Source organism: Alexandromys fortis, unplaced genomic scaffold (genome assembly GCF_014885135.2).
Source record: "Alexandromys fortis isolate MF-2015 unplaced genomic scaffold, M_Fortis_MF-2015_v1.1 scaffold_65, whole genome shotgun sequence".
NCBI classification, from domain to species: domain Eukaryota; kingdom Metazoa; phylum Chordata; class Mammalia; order Rodentia; family Cricetidae; genus Alexandromys; species Alexandromys fortis.
The window spans coordinates 8,935,807-8,959,577 of NW_026067986.1; the positions used below are offsets into that span (position 1 = coordinate 8,935,807).

The 23,771-nt window shown below is 38.1% G+C and overlaps 1 long non-coding RNA gene across 1 annotated transcript in view; it reads right to left on the minus strand.

Moving 5' to 3' along the window:
* LOC126511894 (uncharacterized) overlaps nt 1-23,771 on the minus strand; it is a 53,106-nt gene that overhangs the window by 2,837 nt on the left and 26,498 nt on the right. Inside the window, exon 5 of the long non-coding RNA XR_007594809.1 lies at nt 12,828-13,190. This is a non-coding gene — a long non-coding RNA (uncharacterized lncRNA). The remainder of the gene's footprint in view (nt 1-12,827; nt 13,191-23,771) is intronic.

Genomic DNA, 23,771 nt, shown 5'->3' on the forward strand with positions numbered 1-23,771 from the left:
TCGTGGAAGTGGGTACCTAGGGTGATATATGTGCATACTTGGGAACTGCATGACATAGAAAGAGAACAGCTCCTTGAGCAAGGAGACAGTGACGACTAAAGGGGTTCAGGAAGAACGAGAAAGTATCCAAGAGAAAACACACACGCCCTAGTTATCCAGCTGTTTAGATTCGGGCATTATTCTGGCTCCTGTCACCTAGCAGGATGAACCCAGACAATGTAGTCTGTATACAGATGCAAAGGTCCCTTTAAGAAATAACCTCCACCCATTTCAGTTCCTCTCTGTTCCTCTGAAAGGATGGGCAAGGTTTTTCCTACCCCCTTCTTCTTCTCTCTCTCATCTCTTTCCCTAGTTCCCTTCCCTTTCCCCACTTTCTTTACTTCCCCCAATAAAACTTCCCACTTAAGTTTTATCTGCCTGACCATAGTTTTCCCTCACCCACTCTCTTTCTGCATGATATATCTGTCTGTCTCTCATCTACCGTGGTCTCTCACTCATTAAGGGACCAGATGCAGCTTTGGGGGACCTGCTGCTGCCCCTCGTGGGACCGATCCCCCACCATATGTTTATAGATAAAACAATAACAGCATGCAAGAAGCTTCCACTTAGTCATAGGCACCTCTGTGTGTAAGTACAGTCTGCCTGTTCGCAGGTAGCTTAAGGAAAATTGAACACATATGTTAGGCTTGGAAATGTGATTTGCTCTCATCAAAAACTGACTGACCCTTTTCTTCAAGATAAATCTATCAAGGAGATCCACAGTGATCCTTATAATTCTGGGAATTGACACTGTTGTTAATAATAAAAGCTATCAAGAGATAAAAGTCAAAAATAAAAATATTTCTGACTGCCTAGAGAAATCTCCCAAATTACTGAACAATGATGTGTATATTTCAAGATGTAATACACTTTGGATACTAGAGCTTATATTACTAAAATTAATAAATTTTAGCACAAAAAAAACATACTTATTTTATAACCCCTGTTTAAAAGATGAATATCTCAAATAGGATGTTCCTCGGACTACTTTATTTAACAAGTTACTCAATCTCTCATTGAATGGTAGGGCTTCTCTGGTGTTGAGAAGACCAATATATATGAAGCCATGCAACTTACTGCATTCTACTTAGCTACATAAATCATATTAGGCTAATTATTCATTTAAATGGTAGGAGGTACTCTAGTATTAGATTCTTTGTACCATACAGCTATTTATTTACTGATAATTTGCTTTTATAAAAATCAGTCATGTTTATGTTATTGAGACCATGTTCAAGTATGCTCATCCGGGAACAATTAAGAGGTATGGAAATTAATATCAAATATGTTTTCTTTCAATTATGCTCTTGACAGCTGCTAGAGCTACCATTCTTGGATGGCTGAACTCCTATAAGAAGACTGACATAAACTAGTTCACATATCCACATAACATGATCACCTATACCATGTCACCCTAGGGTAGATAGAGACCTTCTCATCTTTTGGACATTCTTCTCTTTTTCCATTCTTTGGGTCTTTTTAAATGAGAATTATTTGTTTTCTCAACTACTAGAAATATACTTATTTTGAAACATGATTTAGAGATATTTAGATGTTCTAATTTTATTTAATTTACTACACCTGTAATAACTAACGTCTGTATTTAGATAAACAAAATATCACTGAATCCTATCATTTTCCTCTAATGGAATTGCATCAAGCCCACAGCGTTTGCCCAGTTCTGGCGACTGCTGGGGTTATGAAACAGCACAAGAGAGTTTGGGTATAGAGTTTATTTAGTAGTTTATAAAAGGGAAAAGAAAGGAGAAGGAGTGGGGAAGGGGAAAAGCTGGGGTAAAGGGAGACAGGCAGTGCTGTGGGACAAATGTCTTTTATCCTGTTACTTGTATTATTTTTTAATAAAACTCTTGTTGGCCAGTAGTCAGGCAGAAAGTATATGCAGGTAGACCAGACATGAAGTAGAGGCGGGGGGGGGGGGGGAGAGGGGGGCAGGAGAATTCTGGGAAGAAGAAAGCTCAATCTGCAGTCGTGACCCAGATGCAGAAGAAACAAGATGTGATTGCCTTGCTGAGTAAGGTACTGAGCCATGTGGCTAACATAGACAAGAATTATGGGCTAATAAAAGTTTTAAGAGTTAATAAGAAGCCTGAGCTAATGGACCACTCAGTTTGTAATTAATGTAGACCTCTGAGAGGTTTCTTTGGGACTTAACGACTGCGAGAACCAGGCAGGACAAAAAAAACTCAGTCAACAAGGCAGAAGCAGCTTCTCCAGAAGAAGGGCAGAGAAAAAGAGGGTCTGCTTGCCTCAGCAGAAGGGTGGTAGGTGGGAATGGGAGGGGCTTCTTTCTTAAAGGGCCAGGGTGCCAGATGACAAAGCAGTCCAGCAGATTATAACGGTCCCAACTTTTTCTTATAATAAAATAGGCATTTAGGCATTTCAGGTTGAGGGAATTGGGATGGCAGATTCTCAAGCCTGCTACCTGCTTATCTGTGGGCATCATCTTGAGGAGGCTGAGAAAGCTGAGTGCTGGTCACATCCTGGGGTAACTGGCTGTTTTACTCTTATCCAAAATTTGTGATGTGGAACTGTCCTGTGTCTCTTGGACCTGGCAAGGTGTTGGCAGAACAGAGGACAAAGTTAGTTTAAGAAGAAAAAAAATTCAGGGCCAGGGAATTGAGAGGGGTGTATCTGACCTGTATAAGGTGGCTCCTACAATTCAGCTCCCTAGAACTCACAAGAAATTTTGAGTTTGTGAAACCATAAGTTTTAGACCTATACCTTGTTTAAACAGCAGAGCATATTCGTGTCAGAATGACGGTGACCAATGTTTTGCGCAATTAAAAGTATTTTTAACACTATGAAAGGCAGCATGAGAGAGAAATTTGATAACTTACATTTGTCCTCATATTTTTATAACTTGCAGCTATACGCCTTAATAACTTGCATTCGTATATCTTAATACACCCTTCATTTAGAACTTGTTAAGATGTTATACTGAAATGTGTTTGGTGATTTTGTCCTTTTAAACTGATAAAAAAAAACTCTCAGCCGTTAAACTGAATCAGAGATCTCTGAGGAGGATAAAATTTTACTTGAGTTATTGATTTAAAAACTTTTTAAAGTTATTGATTTAAAAAAAAACCATACATTTAAACAGAATTACATCTGTGTGGTCACACCATTCACATATTCATACATAGACAGGAAAATTATTCAGCACTGTGAGCCACTGAGCCACCAGCCTCCCTGCCACCAGCTGCAGCTGGGAGTGAGGGCTGGACTGGAAACAGCTGTCTCGTGGATCCAACTAAGCTTGCTGGTTTCTGCAGGATCATGGCAGCGGTGGCAGAGATAGCACGGAAGGAATCGGAGTGAAGAGCAGGAATACTAGAGAAAAGGAGCGTTTACAGGCGGGTGGGATGGAAAAGCGAAAGGAAAAGCAGGCAGGCCTGAGATAGCAAGCAGGTGGGGTGGGGCCGCCTGGGGAAAGGAAAACCAGATGGGCGTGCGATGCCAGTGGGATATTGGGATATTGGCAGTCCTGTTTGCTGGTAGAAATCAGAAAGCGCCCAGTTTAGGTTGCTATTTAAGGGGTATGTAGGCCATTTGTTAGTGTATAGGTGGGTAAGGTTAGGCATCTGTAAACAAGGAAGGGGGTTTAGGGTCTGTAAAAGACATATGGGGGGGTATAGTTTTTGAGGTTTTTGGTTTTTTTCCCCCATGGTTAAAAATCTGAGAAAGGCAAAAACCCAAAGGCAACTAAGCAGGACATCTCCGGAATAGGGCATGGGTTGAAAGACCACTCCAAATGGTCTGAAACAACAACAACAACAAAACTTCAGTGATAGGACCACTTCCAATTTCTGAAAAGAAAAAAAGAATCCTCTAACAGCAGCGACAGGACCATTTCTGAGTGCTCTGAACAGAAGTGAGCCAATTCTCAGTTTTTAGCTGCGGGGAGCAACCGGCACTGAATGTGAGCAAAAGCTGACTTGGAGAAGGGAATTTTACCATTTGCAGGGATGGAGCAGGCACAGGATGTTGGAAAGTGGTCTGAGTCCAGGGTCCCCTTGTGTCCTCAGCCAGCCTGCCAGTAGGTGGGAGAGAATGCAGAGAGAGCCTGGCTGAGTCAGGCACCAATGTTATCATTTATAAACATATGGTCTTGTGAGACCAGTCCCACAAGAGGTAGCGGTTCCACTAGGGGCAGTGGTGGTCCCCTTGGTGGGTGGGAGACAGAGGTGGAGGAGAGACAGACAGATACATCATACAGAGAGAGTTTGGGTATAGAGTTTCTTTAGTATTTTATGAAGGGGGAAGGGAAGGGGAGAAGGAGGGGAAGAGAGAAATGGAGGGAGAAGAGAGAGAGGCAAAAGCTGCCTCTCCAGAAGAAGGGGAGAGAGAGAGGGAGACAGAGAGAGAGAGAGAGACCAGGACAGCAGTTTATAAAAATTAAAACACTGATCATCAGAATTTCTTAACGTTTCATCCTTAGCCAAGCAGATATTTCATTATCAGGAAATATGAGTATCTTAAGTTTTTTGTTAGGTTATTCCATAAGGAAATTAATACGCAATGATTTGGGGCTAATTGTATTAACGGTTGGCCCTTTTGAATATCTTAGCTGAAACCATGGAGTAGGAGAACTGCAATGAGGATGTGTGATAATTTTAAAAATCCAGTTGCCATATTCTGTAATCACCTAGGAAGATAATTTCAATCAAGAAGTGTCTAGGTCAGCTGTTGTTATGGGAATGTCGGTCTGGGAGTGTTTTGTTTGTTAACTGATATATTAGACATAGGCGTCTACTTGTGGGCCTCACTATTACCTAGTTAAGAAGTCCTAAATTCTACAAGACAGGAGACAGTTCTATGAAAAGCAAAGAAGGATGCAGCGTAGAAATATTTTTCTCTCTCTCTCTGCTCTCTTGGCTACAAGTGCCATGTGATGGTTGCTTGAGTTTCTGGGTTTGAAATGGGCTAAAATCTGTAATTTTATGGTGAATACATGCTGAATGGAATTCTGAAAGTCAGAAGTGTGACCGAGGCTTGCTGGAGTAGGCAGTTCTGGAAACCTGCAAGGCACAGCCTGCTTGCCGCTGTTGATTGTCAATAGAGCCATCCGCAAGATCCATTTCCATGGTATCTAATGGACTGCGAACCCAGAATTTCATCAACTTGTTTCTCACCATTTCTAAAGGTTAGCCTCAAGCTTGAATTCCTCCTGTTTATACTCAGTAATGACCCTACACTGAATCTTGAGGAGTAAAAATAAATAAGTCATTTATACATCCAGGGAATGCTGTGGCTTGGCATGAAATCATTTTACTTTCATACACACAGCATATCGGATATTAACGAAGTATTAACATAGTGAATCCGTTTTGTGTGATTTGTAATAATGTAATGTCTGTCAAATAGGAACTTGCCAATGGGACAGCAATAAGAGCTTGGCCTAGGGGACAAGCAGCAGGCTGGGTAGCCAGCAGCTCAGATTAGGAGCCTAGCCTAAAACAGACCTTGGCATGCTAATGAACTAGCCCCGTGGTGGCATTGACAGCCCCCAAACTGTGAGACCTGTCAGCACAAAGCCGCTACAGTAAAATAATGATATTTAGGCTCCTACTACTCCAGACGTGGCTTCTCCACCTAGCAGCGAGAGGACTTGAGACTCTGTGCTCGTCACTGGCTTCAGCACCATTGACCTTCCGGCACTATTGCTGGATGGACTCACACTGTTAGCGCTAATCACTGACCAACACTCACAAAGACTTTCTGGACCTCCATCAGTGCTATCCCCGCCTGCCATAGCTAAAGAACTTTATGCAGATAAAGGTCAAGCATAAAGCATCCTCAATGGAGAAGATTCCCCAGTGGAAGCCTACAGGCTTTCCTACCCAACTCCCCAACTTCCTGAGCTACCTGCTAAACTTCTAGTTAAGCGTTGCTTGAATAAATAGAGCACGTTCAAAGACAAATCTTGTGTGGACATCCTCATTCCTATGGCGATGGAACAAGGCATAATATCTCTTTTCCTCTGCTTTTACTGAACACTGAAAAGCTTTTATTTTAATTAGAGAATTTTAGATGAGAACATATAGGTGAGACTCTAGGAGCTATGCCCAGGATAAGGAGGACCACAGAAAGCTTTGCTTATAAATTTTTAGGAAAATGCTACTTTTTTTTCCCTTTAACTGATGGATGGTTGATAGTCATCTTATATGAATAGCTTGGCATCACTGTGACCAATTACATGAGAAATGTTGCTTGTAGGACTCATTTTGGTTTCTCTTTCAGAATTTTCAGCCTACAGTTCAAAGATGCATCGTTTCTGGTCCCAAATAAGAGAGGGCATCATAATGGAGGCACCTGGGGAGGGAGGGCTGCTCTCCTCAAGGTGAACGTGGAAACTAAACATTGGGTTGTGGAGCAGATGCAATTTACAACAAAAGACGTGGAGGAGGCCCAACAGGGGACACGGAGATGATTTATGCAGTAACTATGGCAATGTCTCAGTTCTTCCGATAATGACATTTCTTGCTTTCAAATTACTAAAATTCAACTCAATCATCCATGACTTTGAAGTGATTAAGCTACACTCTTTGTTAATAGTGAAATAATTTTTCTTATTTACAAAGCCCAAACTATATATCCTCAATTCCTCCCATTTTAATAATTTTCCAGATTTTCAGAGTGACTTAGTATGCCATTCCAGATTCTTTCCACTAAATTGAGTTTAGTATTCATTAAGGACTTATAGAAAGGAAGCTAGGTGAGAGCCTAGTTTAGAGTTCTAAATCAAGCAGATAATTGGTAAAGGTGGAAGAGTATCCTGACCCTCCGGTGCAGACTTGCATTCTTTCATGCATGTACCTTTCAGTTAATGTACTCACATATACAGATAAGTTATTTAACTAAAGTAGCTAATTTTTATACTCTTGGCAACCTGGGATATAGTTTGAAAATGTATAAATATGGATGACCTAAACCAAAATCTCTTTCGCCTATCTATGGAAAATAATTTTCTTTTTTAAATAAAGTAAGCCAATCGTTTTTACAGGAGTGGTAAAATGGCTGTCTTTAAATTTTCTATTGTTATGATAAAATGTTATTGAAATTACCTGGCGCAAGTGAGAAGGAAACATGGAACACGAAACAAACCCACTTAAGAGTTTATTAGAGGGGGCGTGTACAGGCCTGGGGAATTGGTGTGCAGAGAGAGAGGGAAAGATGGTCCATCCAGCTTTTTAAAAGCTGCGTGGTGCATGCGCACAGGGGATTGGCGTGAATACATCATACACAGATGACGGGCTCAAGCATGCACGCAAGGGCTTAGCTGAGTCAGAGTGGATGTAACCATGCATGCGTGCTTGTGGGTCATGCAGGGCTTTTTAATATTCATGCACTCCTGCTTGAGGGCTCGTCTGCACATTCATGGCTCTAAGACCCGGAAGTAACAGCCTCATGTGCCTGAAATGATTACAATTAAGACCAAAACACCTAATAAAAAGAAGCATTTAATTTTGAAGCCCACGTTTCCAAAGGGCTAGAGTTGTGACCATCATGGCTAGGAGCATGGGCAACAAGCGTGTAGGCATGATGATTGAACAGAAACTGAGATTTTACAGATGTGCCACAAGCTTGGTGTAAAGATTGTACCAACTGGGAAGAACCTGGGCTTTAGAAACATCAAGGTCCTGTCCCAGCGACACATCTCCTCCTACAAGGACACATGTCTTAAAGCTTCACAAACAGTTCCACCAACTGGTGAACAAGAGCCCAAACAAGCGAAAGTGAGGTCATCCTCCTTAAGAACACCATGGCTTAGTAGTACAATTTCACTGGTGCCAAATGTGTCATATAGGACAAAATAAATCATAAGATGAAATCTACTAAGAGAATGACCTTATACATACTATACTTCTGGGATTTGCTGTTGCAGAAACAATGTTATTGCTTTATGCTTATCTGATTTATAGATTGAATGTGCATAATTAAGAGAATCTAATATTCTAAATTATTTTTATAAAAAAGTATTGACCAAATTCAGCCCAATCAAGTTCCTGTTTTATTCTTCATTCAGAATAAATATTTTGTTCCTGAAATATGTAGAGATAAAGTAAATTTTGATTTGAATGTCTAACAACCGTAATTCCAAACTGTATTATCCATGCTTATGAGTACATTTGAAAATAACTTTATTATTAGAAGTGGCATGTTTATAGTTTATAGGGCTCTCAGTTACTGCTCAATGATCATGGCTTCCTGCCTGCCTGTCTCTATGGTCCTAGCTGTAGTGTGGTCTAAAATTTTAAGAACTATAACAAGATGGGTCCTGTCAATTTAATATACAATTTAGTTGAGACAATGACTAGTTTTCATTTGATGTGTAATATATAGTGATTTTTCCTAAAAAATAAATAATAAAACCAATAGCTAAAGAAATTATAAAGATGCAGTGTTTCTCTTGATTATCCTTTAGATTCTTCTCTCATAACAGTGAACACATCGTTTCAATAAATAGAGGTGTGTGTGTGAACATGTACACCTGTGCTAGATTAGAAAATCTTTGCAAGCTATACACCTGAAATATGACCAATATCCATAGCAAATAAAGAACTCAAAAACTAACCTTCACCCCACATCAAATAACAACAACAAATGCAAACCAACCAACCAATCAATGGACTGATAAAATGCAGAGCCAATTCTCATAATATAAAGTACAAATAGCTAATAAATACTTTTTTCTAAAATTTAACATCCTCAGTCATCAGAGAAATGAAAATTAAAGCTACATGGAGATTGCATCTCTTCCAAATCACAATGGCCATTATTAAAGAAGCAATAGGACTGGAAAGATGATCCAAAGGCTAAGGCACTGGCTACTTTTGCAGAGGACCTCTAGTCAATCTCCAGCATCCACATGGTAGCTTACAATCATCAGTAACTCCAGTTCCATGGTATCACTTGCCTTCTTCTAGCCTTGTAGGCACCAGACATATACATGATTCTCAGACAAGCATACAATTCAAACACCCACATGGATAAAAATAATTTTAAAAAAATCTTTTTAAAGAAAAATGACCAAGGAAACAAATATGCCAACTGTAGATTTTCTTCTTTCTTTTTACTCCTCCAGGTCTAATTCTCCAGTCTCATCACCAGCTCTGCAGCAGATCTTCTGCTGTGGTCTCTGCTTACTCTCTATCCCTATTCCCAAGGGACTAAACAGATCCAGGTGGAATACCCTGCTTTCCTCCCTCATGGACCTCTTCTGTCTTTGCCTGCCAGTTCAATCCCATTCTGAAGTGTCAGCTCTCTACACCCAGAAATAAATTCTACCCCCAGTGGTGACAACTCTCGGGGTCCCAGAAGAATTCCTTGCAGAGGACACACAGCACCACACTTTTCTTAAAAGAGAGGTGGGGGGGGGTCGCAACAGAAACCTAGGAGGAAAATCCCCACACAATGAAGAGAAGACCAGTTATCGTCATCGAGGATTACAATCTCCCCAAAATTGATTCCTAGACATCAGCATAAAAAGCAGTCCAGCAACAGTGCCACAGCAGGCTATGAGTATCGAGGCACAGCTGAAACACAAGACAAAGACCTTAAAATAGCCTTTGTGAATATGATAGCGGTCATTAAGGAGTAAATGAATAAATCTTTTTAAAAAAAAAACTATGAAGACTGAAAGGAAGTGAATAAAACAGTTCAAGATCTGACAGTGGAAATACAATCAACAAGGAAAACCAAAACTGAGGAAATAAAAAAAGGGAGGCAGGGACTATGAAAGGAAGCTCAGAAGCAAGCCTCACAAGCAGACACAAGGGATGGAAGAGAAGACTACAGCCATTAAGGACATTATAGAAGAAAAGGAGACCTTGATCAAAGAGAATATTAAACCTGAAATTATCCTAATACAAAACATCCAGGAAATTTGTGACACCATGAAAAGACCAAAACTAAGAATAATAAAACCAGGGAAAGGGGGGGAAGTATTAGCTCAAAGGCCCAGAAAATATTTTCAACTAAACCATAGAAGAAAATTTCCCTAACTTTAAAAAGAAGATATCTATCAATATATAAATATACAAAACACCAAATAGACTGGACCAGAAAAAAAAGTCTTCTCAGAATATGGCAATCAAAACATTAAACATTCATAACAAGAACAAGACTAAAAGATAGTAAAAGCTCTGAGGGGAAAAAGACCAAGTAACATGTAGAGGCAGACTTATTAGAATTACACATGACTTTTCAATGGAGACTCTAAAAGCCACAAGGGTTTGGAGAGATGTATTACAGACTGTAAGAGACCACAAATGTCATTCCAGACTGCAATATCCAGCAAAGCTTGCAGTAACAATAGATGGAGAATATAAACTGTTCTTTGATAAAACCAAATTTACACAATATATGGTATAAATTGCATAGTCCTATCAAATATACGTGACATTTCACCCAAACACAAAAGAATATACCTTCTTCTTAGAACCTCATGGAACTTTCTACAAAATTGACCACATTCTCAGACACTAAGAATTTCACAGCAGATATTTTTTTAAAACATTGAAACAACTCACTGTCTCCTATCTGACTACAAAAGTGGTATCAATATTTTATATCAAGAGGAACATAAACAGAAAGCTTATAAACTCATGGAAACCGAACAACTCACTACTGAATATAAAATCAGACAAGGAAGAAATTACAAACTTTCTATAACCGAATCAACTTGAAAAGAAAACATACTCCAACTTAGGGGGCACAATGAAGGAGGTTCTAACAGGCAAATTTATAGCACTAAGTACCTACTTAAACAAAAAAAAAAAAAAAGAAGAAAAGAGAGATGTTAGATTAGCAACTTAACAGCACTCCTGAATGCTTACCAAAGGAAGAAATCACACCAAAAAGAAGTAGGCAACAAGAAATTATGAAACTCAGGGCTAAAATTAATAAAACAAAACTATAGCAACAAGAAAATAATATAAAATCAATGAAAGAGTAGATTCTTTGAGAAAATCATAAGAGTGGCAAATCTTACGCAAAGTCACTAAAAAGATAGCCAGAATATCCAAACTAACAAAATTAATAATGAAATGGGGAACATAACACAAGACAACAATGAAATTCAAGGAACCATAAGTAAATACTTCAAAAACTTGTAACCCACCAAATTGTAAAAGTTAAAAATATCTTAAGACACATTTTGGGGTGACTTCTGTTACAGTCCAGCCACCACAGGTTTGTATGTTTCAGGGTAGGGGTAGGGTAGAAATGGTATGTAGGAGGAATAGAGATACGAAAAAAATACAGCAACATAGAATAGTACCAGGAGGGCAACTCAGTGAATACTGAATATTGAATTTGTCCACATTTAATTTTTATATACTTTTATACCCCAATACAAAAGGAGGGGGGAAACAAGGCAAAGGACTGCTTTAATATGACAGAAAGGACAACCAGAACAGTTATTTGTTTCAAAACTTGAGACATCAAGCCATTATTTCCTGAGTAAAGCGTTTGACATTTTGGGCAGGATAGGCAATGAACACACCCTAGACCAAGCATCCTGTAGGCAGCCGCTCCGTGTGTCAAACATCCTAACAAAATGAAGGAGCAGGAACAGTCCTGAATTCTCTGATCTATAGTCAGGGTGGGATGTATCCAACTCCATGGACCATCTTAATGTCCAAAACACTAAGTAATCACACAATAGGTCAGGGTTTCTAGAAGGTAGCCGCACCTGTTGTAAACAACTTTGAAAGAGCAAAAAGAGACTCAAACTCTCTGATCTCTAGTCAAGGTGGAACAGGCTCACTTCTGTGGGCCTTAACAGAAAGGAATGAATAACTTTCTTGAGACATACCAGGTACCAACGTTAAATCAAGATCAGATAAGCAATTTAAACACACTTATAGGCCCCAGTGAAATATAAGAATTAATTAAAAGTGACTCGTAATTCAATTTGCTACTTTGTTCAGTTTGGTTGTCTCTCCTAGTCTTTACCAAGAGCCAAACTGGACCATTGGGTTGGAGGACCAGCTTGAGAAAGTCTTGCCACTCAAGAGCATCCTCTACAGCAGAGAGTAGTTAAAATCACCTGTAACTGTTTTACTCTGTGGATGAAATGTTGTTTGGGATTTAAAGCCATGCCGAGGCTCAATTTTAATCATTTCTTTTTTTTTTACCCAAGAAACTACGATCCACCCAAGACTTTCCACATTAGCTTTCATGTGATTCCAGTAAGTCTCGTCTGTTGCCACTATGTCTTGCCCCATCTGTAAGAAGCCTGCAATTTCATCTCACCCTTCCATTAAGCTTTGTTTCTTGTCAAGTCGAAGCTAATAGGGAGAATTCCATTGCATCTGCAATTTCCGCTGGAGGTCCTCCGTTACATGGACAAGCTTCCTCTGGTCAGACAGCCTTCTGAGGGATTCCCTAAGACCCGTTATCTCTGCCCTATGTGCTTCTTAAGTCCCCACAGCCTGCTATGCCTCCACGAAGGTGGCTCACCTGAGGAGGGTTTCATGTGTGTGATCGTTACACATGTTTGATTCATCATGGCAGGTTTTACCCAGTCCAGAAGAAAGAATGCACATTTGATGAGTTTAATTTTTCTGTTTCTGCTTTTCTCCGTGTATCTTCTTACATGGAAACCCTGGGCAAGACTGTACTATCTTCAGAGTATTATAGGTATACCACAGCACATCCAGTGTGGCTAGCAGGTTCAGGCTAGCTCACCTCCACCTGGGCAACTCTCTTTGGTGATTACCCTCTCATACTGGCATCTCCATTGAAACTGAGACTGTACCTACCTTGGCCAGTCTTCACCTCCTGACCTCTCTGCAGGGAACTTGAGCCTTCTGTTTGGTAACAAAACCTCAGCTTCTCTCCATGACTCCTTTAACCCTGGAGTCACCACTGCAACTGAAGCTAGACCTTCACAAACAGCCTTTTGGCATCTCCGCTGGGACTCCAATTCCCGTTTCCACATGGTGCCAAGCTTCAGCTGCTCTCCACAGCCACTTCACACCCTCAAAACCAATACAATATGGGAGTGTCTTATACCAGTCTCTTCCTTGTCCTCTGCAAACTTTCTACTGTTTGCTGTGTTATTTTATAGTTTTAAACAACTAAAATTGTTTTTTCTCCACTTTTATTCCCGAGAACTTCTTTTTCTATGAGGAAGAACAGAGAAACAAAAAATAATGAGATTAATCAATAACTCATTTCTCCTCTATGACTATACAGCTATCTTTCAACTTCAAACTTAAACCTTTAGTTTCCTTACTAAAATGTGTCTTTATTTCTCAGTTTCCTCAAAGTACGATCTGATACCTCGGTCTCAATGCAATAAGCACAAATGTTAACAAAAATGTGCAGAGTAAAATGAGTTGTCTTGTTGTATTCTTATTCTTATTTTAATGGTGAAAATATTTTAAAAACAGAAAATACAGGTAGCAGCCCTGCAGAACTGTGACACTCATTCTAGTGGGTGGATTTCACATCTGGTTAAGTTGTTGTATTTGTGTTTGCATCTAATTAAATTTACTCAACGTACAAAGTCTTTTCTGGGGAACGAAATTTACATCTTGTTTGAGACCATTTTAAAATACTTTAAAACTACATTAGGCATGCTATAATCCGAGTTTTTTTTTTCACAAATCAAATAACAAATATATTTAATAATTATTTTTATTTTCAATTTTAAAAAAATTCTGTTGATAACTTTGAATTATAACTTTGACATTCAGTACCTTTATGCTTGTGCTGGTTTGTACTGTCTTGTTTAATGAAAATGTAGAATTTACAAGATGGAGAAAGTGGAGTGTGGCTACTTCACCAAATCTCATTCTCCATGAATATGGATATGGTAAGGCACTAAGGAAGTCTCTGCATCTATTGCTTACTCCCAATTGTTCAGGAAGATTTGTGGAAAACTATAAAGTGAATTTGATGTAAAATTAATTTATGTTGATAGAAACATGAGCTTGCCAACACAGAACCAAAAATGCAAATTAAGGGACAATTATTTATTTTCTGCAGACGTTGGTATGTCTAGCAAAAATTTCTACAAGTTTTTTTGTGCAGAGTTCTTTCCTGCTTTCCAGCTCACTGTTCAAAACCTTCTTCTGCCAATTCCTGCAAATTAATAGACTAGAGCCTGTGTTAATTATTTAAAGGAATAATGAAATACATATTCAGGATCTATTTTTACCCTTAAATAAACAATGAGAGGATCAACACTAGTCCTATAGCTCTTTTCAAAAAAAAAATCATATTCAGTATTATTCTGGGTTTATTTGTATCCAAAGAGATTCTAAAATGCTGTGGGTAGGACAAAGAATACATGAAGAATAGAAATGTTCTTTTGAAAATCTGGTATTGATTTGCTCAAATGAAATAAATCTTTTCAGCTATGCCAACTAGTGAGTAAGAAGGGAGAAGGTTAAAGGAATTGGAAGGGTGTGAACAACAAACACGGACAGCAAATGTTTAGCATTATGCGAATGTCCACTGGGTAAAATAGCAACATGTCAGATTAATTCTGGTTCTAATAAAAGGATATTTGCTGTTAGGTAACAAATAATCAATTGAATGACTTAAGAATGAGAAATCTGAAACCCTTCAACTAACTTTGAGAAATATGTAAAAGGTATTCTTGGAAACACAGTGGATTATGCAAATCAACACAAAGATTTTCACAGGCATCACTTTTCACAAAATCATTAAATTATGACTCAAAGTTGGTGAAAATGTCATTGTATCTACTTGAATATTTCATTGTAGCCAGATGCTTATAAAAGTAGACAATATGTGTTTCTGCTGACGGTGTTGAACAATCTAGGCCAGGGCTTCTCAATCTGCTTGTGCAATAACCCACTAAGTCCAAAATTAGTCCGAGAGTATCATGCAAGTCTCCTGATCATTGTCCCAAAAGCTTCTAAAAATAAAATTTTCACAAAAAAATGGATTCCTATTCATTTTTAAAATATCATGATTATCTAGATAACCAAACATTTAGGAGGATACCTACCATGACATTAAGTGCAAACTCAAAACGTTTAAGAATCAACCACCATTTTAGGGAATAAATAGAACAACTGAATTGGCAGCTTTTTCATTGTTAAAAATTCACAACACTGGAAATACACCAGCATATTAGTTTCCTTCCTCATTGCTACAACAAAAAGCCTGAAAAGAAGCCATCAAATGAAAGATGATTTTCTTCTGTTTCACACTGCAAGGAGATACATTCCCCCACCGTGAGAGGGGGACAACTGTGTCAGGTGTGGGAGCCCAGGTGGTCTCATCACATTCTCAGTCAGAAAGCAGAGGGTGAACAGAAAGTGGGGCCAGTGTATGATGTGGCATTCCTCTTCATACACTGTGAGTATCATTGGTTAATAAAGAAACTGGCTTGGCCTCACAGGGTAGAACAGGGCTAGGTGGGGAAAACTAAACTGAATGCTGGGAGAAGGAAGGCAGAGTCAGGAGAGAAGCCATGGAGACAGATGCCAAACCTTGCCGGTAGGCTACGAGCCTCGTGATGAAATATAAAATAATGGAAATGGGTTTAATTAAGTTGTAAAACCCAGCCAATAAGAATTTTGAGCTAATAGGCCAAGCAGTGATTTAATTAATACAGTTTTCTGTGTGGTTATTTCGGGAGTCTGGGCAGCCAGAAACAAACAAGCGGCCTCAAACTACAAGTGTATAAAACCTCAAAACCTGGGCCAGTGTCTGAAATTACTAGAGTCAAACCATGCTCATGCATGCTCACTCGTGCACGAGAGAGAGAGAGAGAGAGAGAGAGAGAGAGAGAGAGAGAGAGAGAGAGAGAATAAAGACAAATAATTAGACTCAGGAAAAACTCCTAACTCTGAGCTCTTTTCTTTTCTTTTTTTGAAAAAAAAAAAAGTTACATACTTTCAATATATAATGACAGAGTAAAAATTCCCATTGCTAAAAGATGAGGCCATGGCAAGCAACGATCAGATCAAAGCAAGGACTAAAACCAGCAGGGAAACACCAAATCTTTAGTTCTACGACTGGCATCTGGAGCTAATGATGGAACCATCTGGGCTCCACACATCGCATACAGTCCTGCCTCTGCAGCTCGGTCGTCTGCTGCGCAGGAAGCCCCTCCCTCATGCTGGGTCCACTTTATCCATTCAGCTTTCCTCAGCGGACATTTTCTGGTTCTGGCAACATCCTGGCGGTCTCCATTGCAACCTCTTCGTTGTCACAGCTTCACCCAGCAGTCTCTCAGGGCTGCCTCACTGGGATTCAACCACTGCCATGTACGGCCTGATCTCAACTCTCTCTGGAATGGTAGTGCAAGGCTCCACAACCCCTTCATCCGTGGATCTTTCTTGCCTGCAAAACAGTGTCGCATGGTTGCTGAGGCACATCTGTGCTGCCAGCTCAGAATGGAGCCTGGTTCTTTGGACCAGAGTTAACTAGCTTGCGAGGGCTCGTCCTGAGAAAACCCTAAACTCTTGGTTAGTGCCACGACATTCGCAGTGTAGGTCCTCCCAAATGATTTTTTTTTGTTTGTTTGTTTGTTTTTTTTCAGCACAGGGTTTCTCTGTGTAGCTTTGATACCTTTCCTGAAACTAGTTCTGGTAGACCAGGCTGGCCTCAAACTCACAGAGATCCAAAATAAATTCTTATTTTTCACACTGAAACATATGGTAGGCCAGGACTCGCCCTCAGGTCTTCTTTTATTGTTTCAGTAGAGAGTAGCAGATCTTGGTTTAATAATTGTAGCCTCTTTTTTTTTTCTTCACTATTGCCTATTTTATTTTTATTGTTCTTAAAGACTAAGTTACAAGACAGGTTTTATGTAGGGCGAGCTTTCGTACTGAGTTTGTTTCGGCTCGTTCTCCTGTTCTCAGCCCTGTTACTCCTTCATCTCTTTGCATGGTGTTCTCATTGCCCCCTGCATTTTGCGCTACCTTCCTTCCACTCTACTCCCTTACTGATGTGGGATTCTCCTCTGTATGCTATGAATATGTTTTACTACCATTGGTTAATAAAGAAGTCGCTTTGGCCTGGCAGGGGAGGATAGAGGTAGGTGGGAAAACTAAACTGAACACAGGGAGAAAGAAGGTGGAGTCAGGCAGACGCCATGAAGCTGCCGAAGGAGAAGGATGCCCAGAATCTTATCGCTACACAAGAGCCTCGTGTACATACACAGATGAATAGAAATGGATTAATTTAAGATATAATAGGTAGCTAGAAATATACTGGAACTATTGGCCAAATAGTCTTGTGATTAATATCGTTTCTGTGTGATTATTCGGGTCTGGGGGATCGGAAATCAAAAAGCATTCTTCATCTGCACCCTACAGCCTTTTTCATTTCTAGCCCCATAGTTTCTCCCTCCTATGCACACATACTTATCAATTAGAGGCTAGGATCAGAGCACACGAAAGAGAAATACGGCATTTGTATTTCTGAACCTGTGTTAAGATGCCTAAACTGGTGTTTTAGATTTCCACTTACTTTCTTGAGACACCATGAAATAAAAGTGTTTCCTGAGACAAGAAAAGGTATTATTGAGATACACACTTAGCCAGCACTGAGAGCAATTCTAATTACAATCAATGTAGTAAATGGTGTGCCATACCAGAGTTCTCAGAATTATAGCATTCATAATGATTTCAATTGGCTAGCGGATATTCTCTGAGGGCAGGGAATTTACTCTGCTGAATCTTGTGCCTTGCGTGCTTCTCAAAGATGTAAGTAGTGAAGGCTCAAGCCCCAGTATAAAACTATTGGGAAACTATAGAGACTTTAAGAGATAGAACCGAACAGAAGGTGTTCATTATTTGTCAAATACTTGTCAGAAGGAATGTGAACCCCAGCTTCTTTCTCCTTTTCTCTTTTACCATGAACTGAGTACCTTTGCACTGCCAGATATTCCCCCCAAATTCTGTGTTTCTCCTCACCATAGTCTGGAAAGAACCAAGATAACCTACCATTGTCTGAAACCTTCAAAACTTCAAGGAAAGCAAAACCAAACGTTTTCTCTGATACTTCTTACCATGATGCGAAGCTTTGGTAGTGGAGAGCAAGGAGTCATTGGTCTACGACTACACAGTTTATACAGGGAGCTGAATGGCAATCAGGGTGTGACTTCTTCCTCCCACATGACCATGCCTGACTTTACAATATTACTTAAGACTAGCCTGAATATGGTCAGAAGAAGCTTAGAAGCTATGTTATCGAAATGTATCTTTTTGGTGTCAAAAAGTGGTGAAATACATCCTCCTAGTCTAATTATTTCTGGAACAGACATGCAATATTTTCTTTGTGTCTTTGCCTTAATGTGATTTAACATTTATTGCACAATATGATCCTGGATTCCTTTAAGAACTTTATTTTCAAAATTAGCCATCTATTTTCATTTTGTGACTGTTATATTCTTCAGATGCATCTAGTTATCATTAAGTCTCATAATTCCCACTCTTAACATCTGGATAAATACATATAGTGTATATGCCAAAGAGCATTGATACATGGAAAAATCCTCTTGGCAATCCTTAAAGTTTTCCACTTCTTTAAAATTAGACTTTCCTTCTCTATTAAGACAAAATGAAAACAAGTGAGATTTTTTTTCCCTACTCAGTGGTACATGTGCAATTTTATTTTCCATGTTTACTTCTCCTAACACATCTGTAACCTCTATTGTTGATTACGTAAGTATCTTACCAAAATGGGATATAAGTACTGTGTATTCTCCAACATAAAAAAATGACTAAAAAACTTTCACTTTTTCTATATTCTCAGTGATTTTAAGCCTTCAAAAACATATGTTAAGATATGTTCAGAGGATTTTAAGTCGGTCTTATACATGGTGAAAACAAACTTTTCTTAAAATAGCATATCAATAAAGAAAATTAGTGCTCCTAAAGCTTTGTAATTCATTGATACACCTAAACCTTAGAATGGCATTTGTATATTTTAGACTTAGTAAATTAAGTTACAATATGACATCATTGCCAAAAAAAACCCTCAAAACAAAAACAAAAACACAGAAATACCACTAGATTTCCATATTTTCATTTCCTGTTGCTTGTTAAGTACGGTATATAAAACCAATGTATATTAAGAAGCTACAAAGCTCTTCATTTTGCATTAAAATTTTATAATAAATACATTGAGACATCTCCTTAACTTCAACTATTCAATACCAAAATCCCCAAAAAGTAAAAAGTTGATGTTAGCTTGTGTTATGGGACCAGGCAATCATTTGCCATGTGAAGTTCAAATTTTCGTCATTTTTATATCAGAAACAATAGCTATCATTTTGCAGACAAGCACCTTTTGTTTCACTTTTTTTTCTTTTTTTACAGAATTTCACTTCCTGTATTGAACATACAGCATTGTGTCCTAAATAGCTCACAAGATGTCTTGAGTGGTCTCTGACTGGGAATGCCACCATTTTGCAAAACATGCTATTTTATAAAATGTTTTATATTTTTTTAGCTTTAAAAAACTCCCTTTCCACAATGCTCAAGAAGAAATATGAATATTGCCACACACAGATTGGACAGCATAACATGTCTGTGAAATAAAACAACTCAGTAACTAGAAATTTGTTTTGATGCCCGGAGAAAGACGTCTACTCAAGTTACAGTATCACAGGATGTTTGAGCTGACTTCTAAATGATGCAATGATAGGGCACATTAATACAAATAGCTTTGACAACATTGCCCTTGCCAGTATGTCTCCATAAATACCTTGCTGACATAGATTCACTGATTTTTCAACTTTCTTTGTCTTCTTCTGTGTCTGAACAAACCTAGGAAGACTACAGAACTGATATTGTTATCTTCATACTACAATTTTCTAGTAACATATCTATAATTGAATTGTAAGGGTATACTCCTGGAAAAGCATTATATTTTGTAATATAAAATACTAATATTAAGGCTTTCAATTAATTGTGTCACTTCTCGGTTTTCAAAAATATAGCCAACATCGTAGACTTATCAAAGCCCCCAGAATGGTAAATTTTGGACTTCAAGGAGAAAGTCATTATTTTAAACTGAATTTTATTCATTTATTTTTAAGTATATGGTGTTTTGTATGTGTGTGTGTTTGGCACAATGTCTGGTGCCCACAGAGGCCAGAAGAGGGTGTTGGATTCCCTGGAACCGGAGCTACAGACAATTGTTAGCAACTGTGTGGGTGATGGAAATCAAAGCTGGGTTCTCTGGAAGAGCATCTCATGCTCTTAACCACTGAATCCATCCAATGTTTTGCCAAATTTCTATTCCCATGAAAGATAATAATTTACTCTTAATAACCAAGAAGCTCATCTGGTACTGATAATTTAAAAATCATCACATAAAGTACCATTTTAAGTTTTACTACAAGTTCAGGCATAAACTGATTACAGTGTAGCTTGTGTTAATTGGTCAACTGAAAAATTACAAGTAAAAAGAAAATCACACTCATAGGTACTACATTGGCATTATTTTCAGATCTCCTTAAAGAGCTGTGTCAATCCAAGTTTTTACTTGTTGTCATACTTATTTTCCCTGAATTATTTAAACTTTTCATGTAAAGATTCTTTGCAATGAATAATCAGTTTTTTGATTATCTGGAGAAATTTGCTTTGTAGTTTTAAAAGTTCATACTACTTAAAGTATTCCTTGCTGGTTTTTGTATTGTTTACTTTGAGATTATTTAAAAAATTTTTTCTGTTCTGGTTTCAATAAGCTATGTGAGTTCTTGGGAAGTCTGTTAGAGTTCATGTGTACAAGTGTACATACATCTAAATACTGCTTCTCAATATTTTATCTATCCTTAGGTTTTGGCAAGTAGACTATTTTTATTTAGCTAAATTTGAAATGATAATATTTAGTTTACTAAATTGAATTTCTTCAATCTGTGGCTTCATGTTTTTCTTCTTGTTTGGAAAATTCTCAGATATGAACTTATAATATTTCATTTCCTGTTGCTATTTCTTCTTCTTTTGTGATTATTATACCTATGTTAGGATAACTGACCCTCCCCTCAAATCTTCCATGTGTTCAGTTGCTTCCCAATCTCATTTGTCCTTTATAGTTCTAGTGTGGATGATATTTATTGATCTTCATATTTAATGACTCCCTTTGCTTTGTCAAGGTACCTTTGCTGTCTTAAAGCTTGTTCTTCTAGCCATTCCATTTTACTATTTTCTTAAAATTTTCATCATTCTAATAGAATTTAAACTGTGTTCTTATAACACGTGTTCTTCCTCTTGTCAAAAACAATACTAACACATTATGGATAGTTAGTTTAAATTCTTTGATAATCGCAAAACCTGTGTTACATATAGGCCCGATTTAGTTACTTCTATGGTATCTTGGTCATATGTTATTTTTCTTACATACTTGTCACATGATTGTTGAATGCCGAACATCATATGGTGTTCATGTCTGGATTAGATATCTCTTCTTTTTATAGTAGATGCTTAGTCAAGGAGATTGAGTTCATCTGAATGGGTGTTGCTAAGAGGGCTATTATTGCAATGCTTTCAGCCAGCATTGGCTTCAGACCTCCTAGTTCTTCCTTATGCTCGTGACTCTTTCTCAATGGCTTTGTACCACTTTTAGCTCGGGCCTTTTTTATTGACTTGCTCATTAGAGAAGATCATTGTTTCAGAGTGGGATGATTATATGTTTCACACATCACTTAATCACTTGCTAGTCTACCACTGAACTGAGGAACATTTTCTCTTGCTTTGATTTAACACCAGTCTCTATGAGTAGGTCTCGGGCATTTCTTAGTGACTTTTACCACTGGTAAAAGTCCTTAATGTTCCTGACTTTTCCCAATTATGCAGGGTGTTTTATTTTCTTCTGTCATTTCCTAAGGGACAATGACTTTCTACATGTTCTCTAATGTCACAAAAGTTGTTTTATCACCTGCTATTTCAAATTAGTTTTGCTTTTCCCGCCTCCCTTCTCTTTTTCCATCTCTCTTACTCCCTCTTCTACCTCCACTCTTTGTTTTTCTTAATTTTTTTTTTATGGTACTAGGAATCAAATCTAGGGACGATTTGTGCTGGGCAAGTCTTCTATCACAGACCTATGCAGCCAGCCTCTCAAAGTTATTTTCCAATGTTACACACAGGAAAGCTAATTCCAAAATATCTATTTGCTTTTTGCACAGGAGATGCTGAATTCTCCATGAAGCAAGAAAATATTCCTGATACCCAGTCTAAACTAAATCTTTCTCAGAGGCATCTAAAAAAAAGTTGCTACAGTAAGTGGGCTTTATTCTTGTGAGTGTATCAGTAAGGAATTGACACATTCATATAAAACAGAAACCCAAAAACCATTTAGTTGCAGTTTTTTTAACTATTTGTTTAGCACATTATGTTCCTCCATAAAATTTGTTTCTTCGTATGAGTCATTGCTCACGTCCTGTACTTTTATGAAAGCCATGTTTTCTCAGCAGATGACTCCTTGATCCTTCTGCAGGCTCAATAAATTTTGTGGTTTTTATACTTCATCCAACTTTTCATTGCTATTAGATCTGTATATCCTAACACAAAACCTTACAACTGGCTTTAAAGATAGAGCTTCTATTGTTAAATACAATTTTATAAACTGGGGAGGTTAACAGTTTTGAAATATTGTTAATATAAATCCTCCTCATTTTCAATGACCTTAGCGTTAGAGGGTTAAAAAGGGAATAGGGGCAGGAGAGAGAGCTCAGCAGTTAAGCACACTGACCACTCCTCCAGAGAACCCGTGTGCAATTCCAGACACCCACATGGCCACTCAAACTTCTGCAACCTCAGTTCCAGGGAACTGACTTCTTTTCTCAATTCTGCAGGCACCAGGCACAAATATGGTACGCAGATATGCAGTCAAGCAAAACACTCACAAACATAAAGTCATACATAATTTATACATTTAATGGATCAGTAACAGAAAATATTGAGTCACTGAAGAAATATTGTAAACCATGTCAAATATAGGATTAACCTTCGTAGTCATGGATTCATCATGAGGATGATGAGGTCCTTGTGTAGTATTTTTTAATGGAAAGATTAGTCATACTGTTTAAATAAAGTATAAATGACATTTCAAATTCCAAATTCTTTGTGCATATAAAATGCCTTTAAGTGATGTTCCACACATGTGGATGGTTTTAAATAATTATTTAATAACCATAAGCCTGCTCTAGTTCAATTGTCATTAGTTAATCTAATTTCATGTGTTCTATTTGAGTTGTCATTATAAATTACAAGTGCATTCTTTAGTCGGTTGCTAATGTAATTTCAGCCATTTTTATAGCTGAGACTCAAATAATTCAGACAAGTTGAATTTACAAAATATGGATTGTCTTTATTTTTATAATGACCTAATTTTCAGTTCTAAGACTGCCTTGCCACTCCTGCCCCAAGTATCTCAAAATTTCATTTTGATGTTAATCCAGTTTGTGAGAAAACAAGGAAATTGACTCTGAAAAAGTTGATTTTTCTTTTGAAAATATTTTATTACATATAATCATTTGTGTATTTATGTGTGTGTATGTTTGTGTTCATACCTGTGTGTACACACAGATGTGTCCCAATGTACACTGATGGAGGTGGGTCTTGTATCTTATCTGTTGCTTTCATTGGTTAATAATAAAGAAACTGCCTCGGCCCTCATAGGACAGAAAATTAGGTAGGTGGAGTAAACAGAAGAGAATGCTGGGAAAAAGAAGCTTAGTCAAGGAGTCACTATGATTCTCCCGCTCCAGA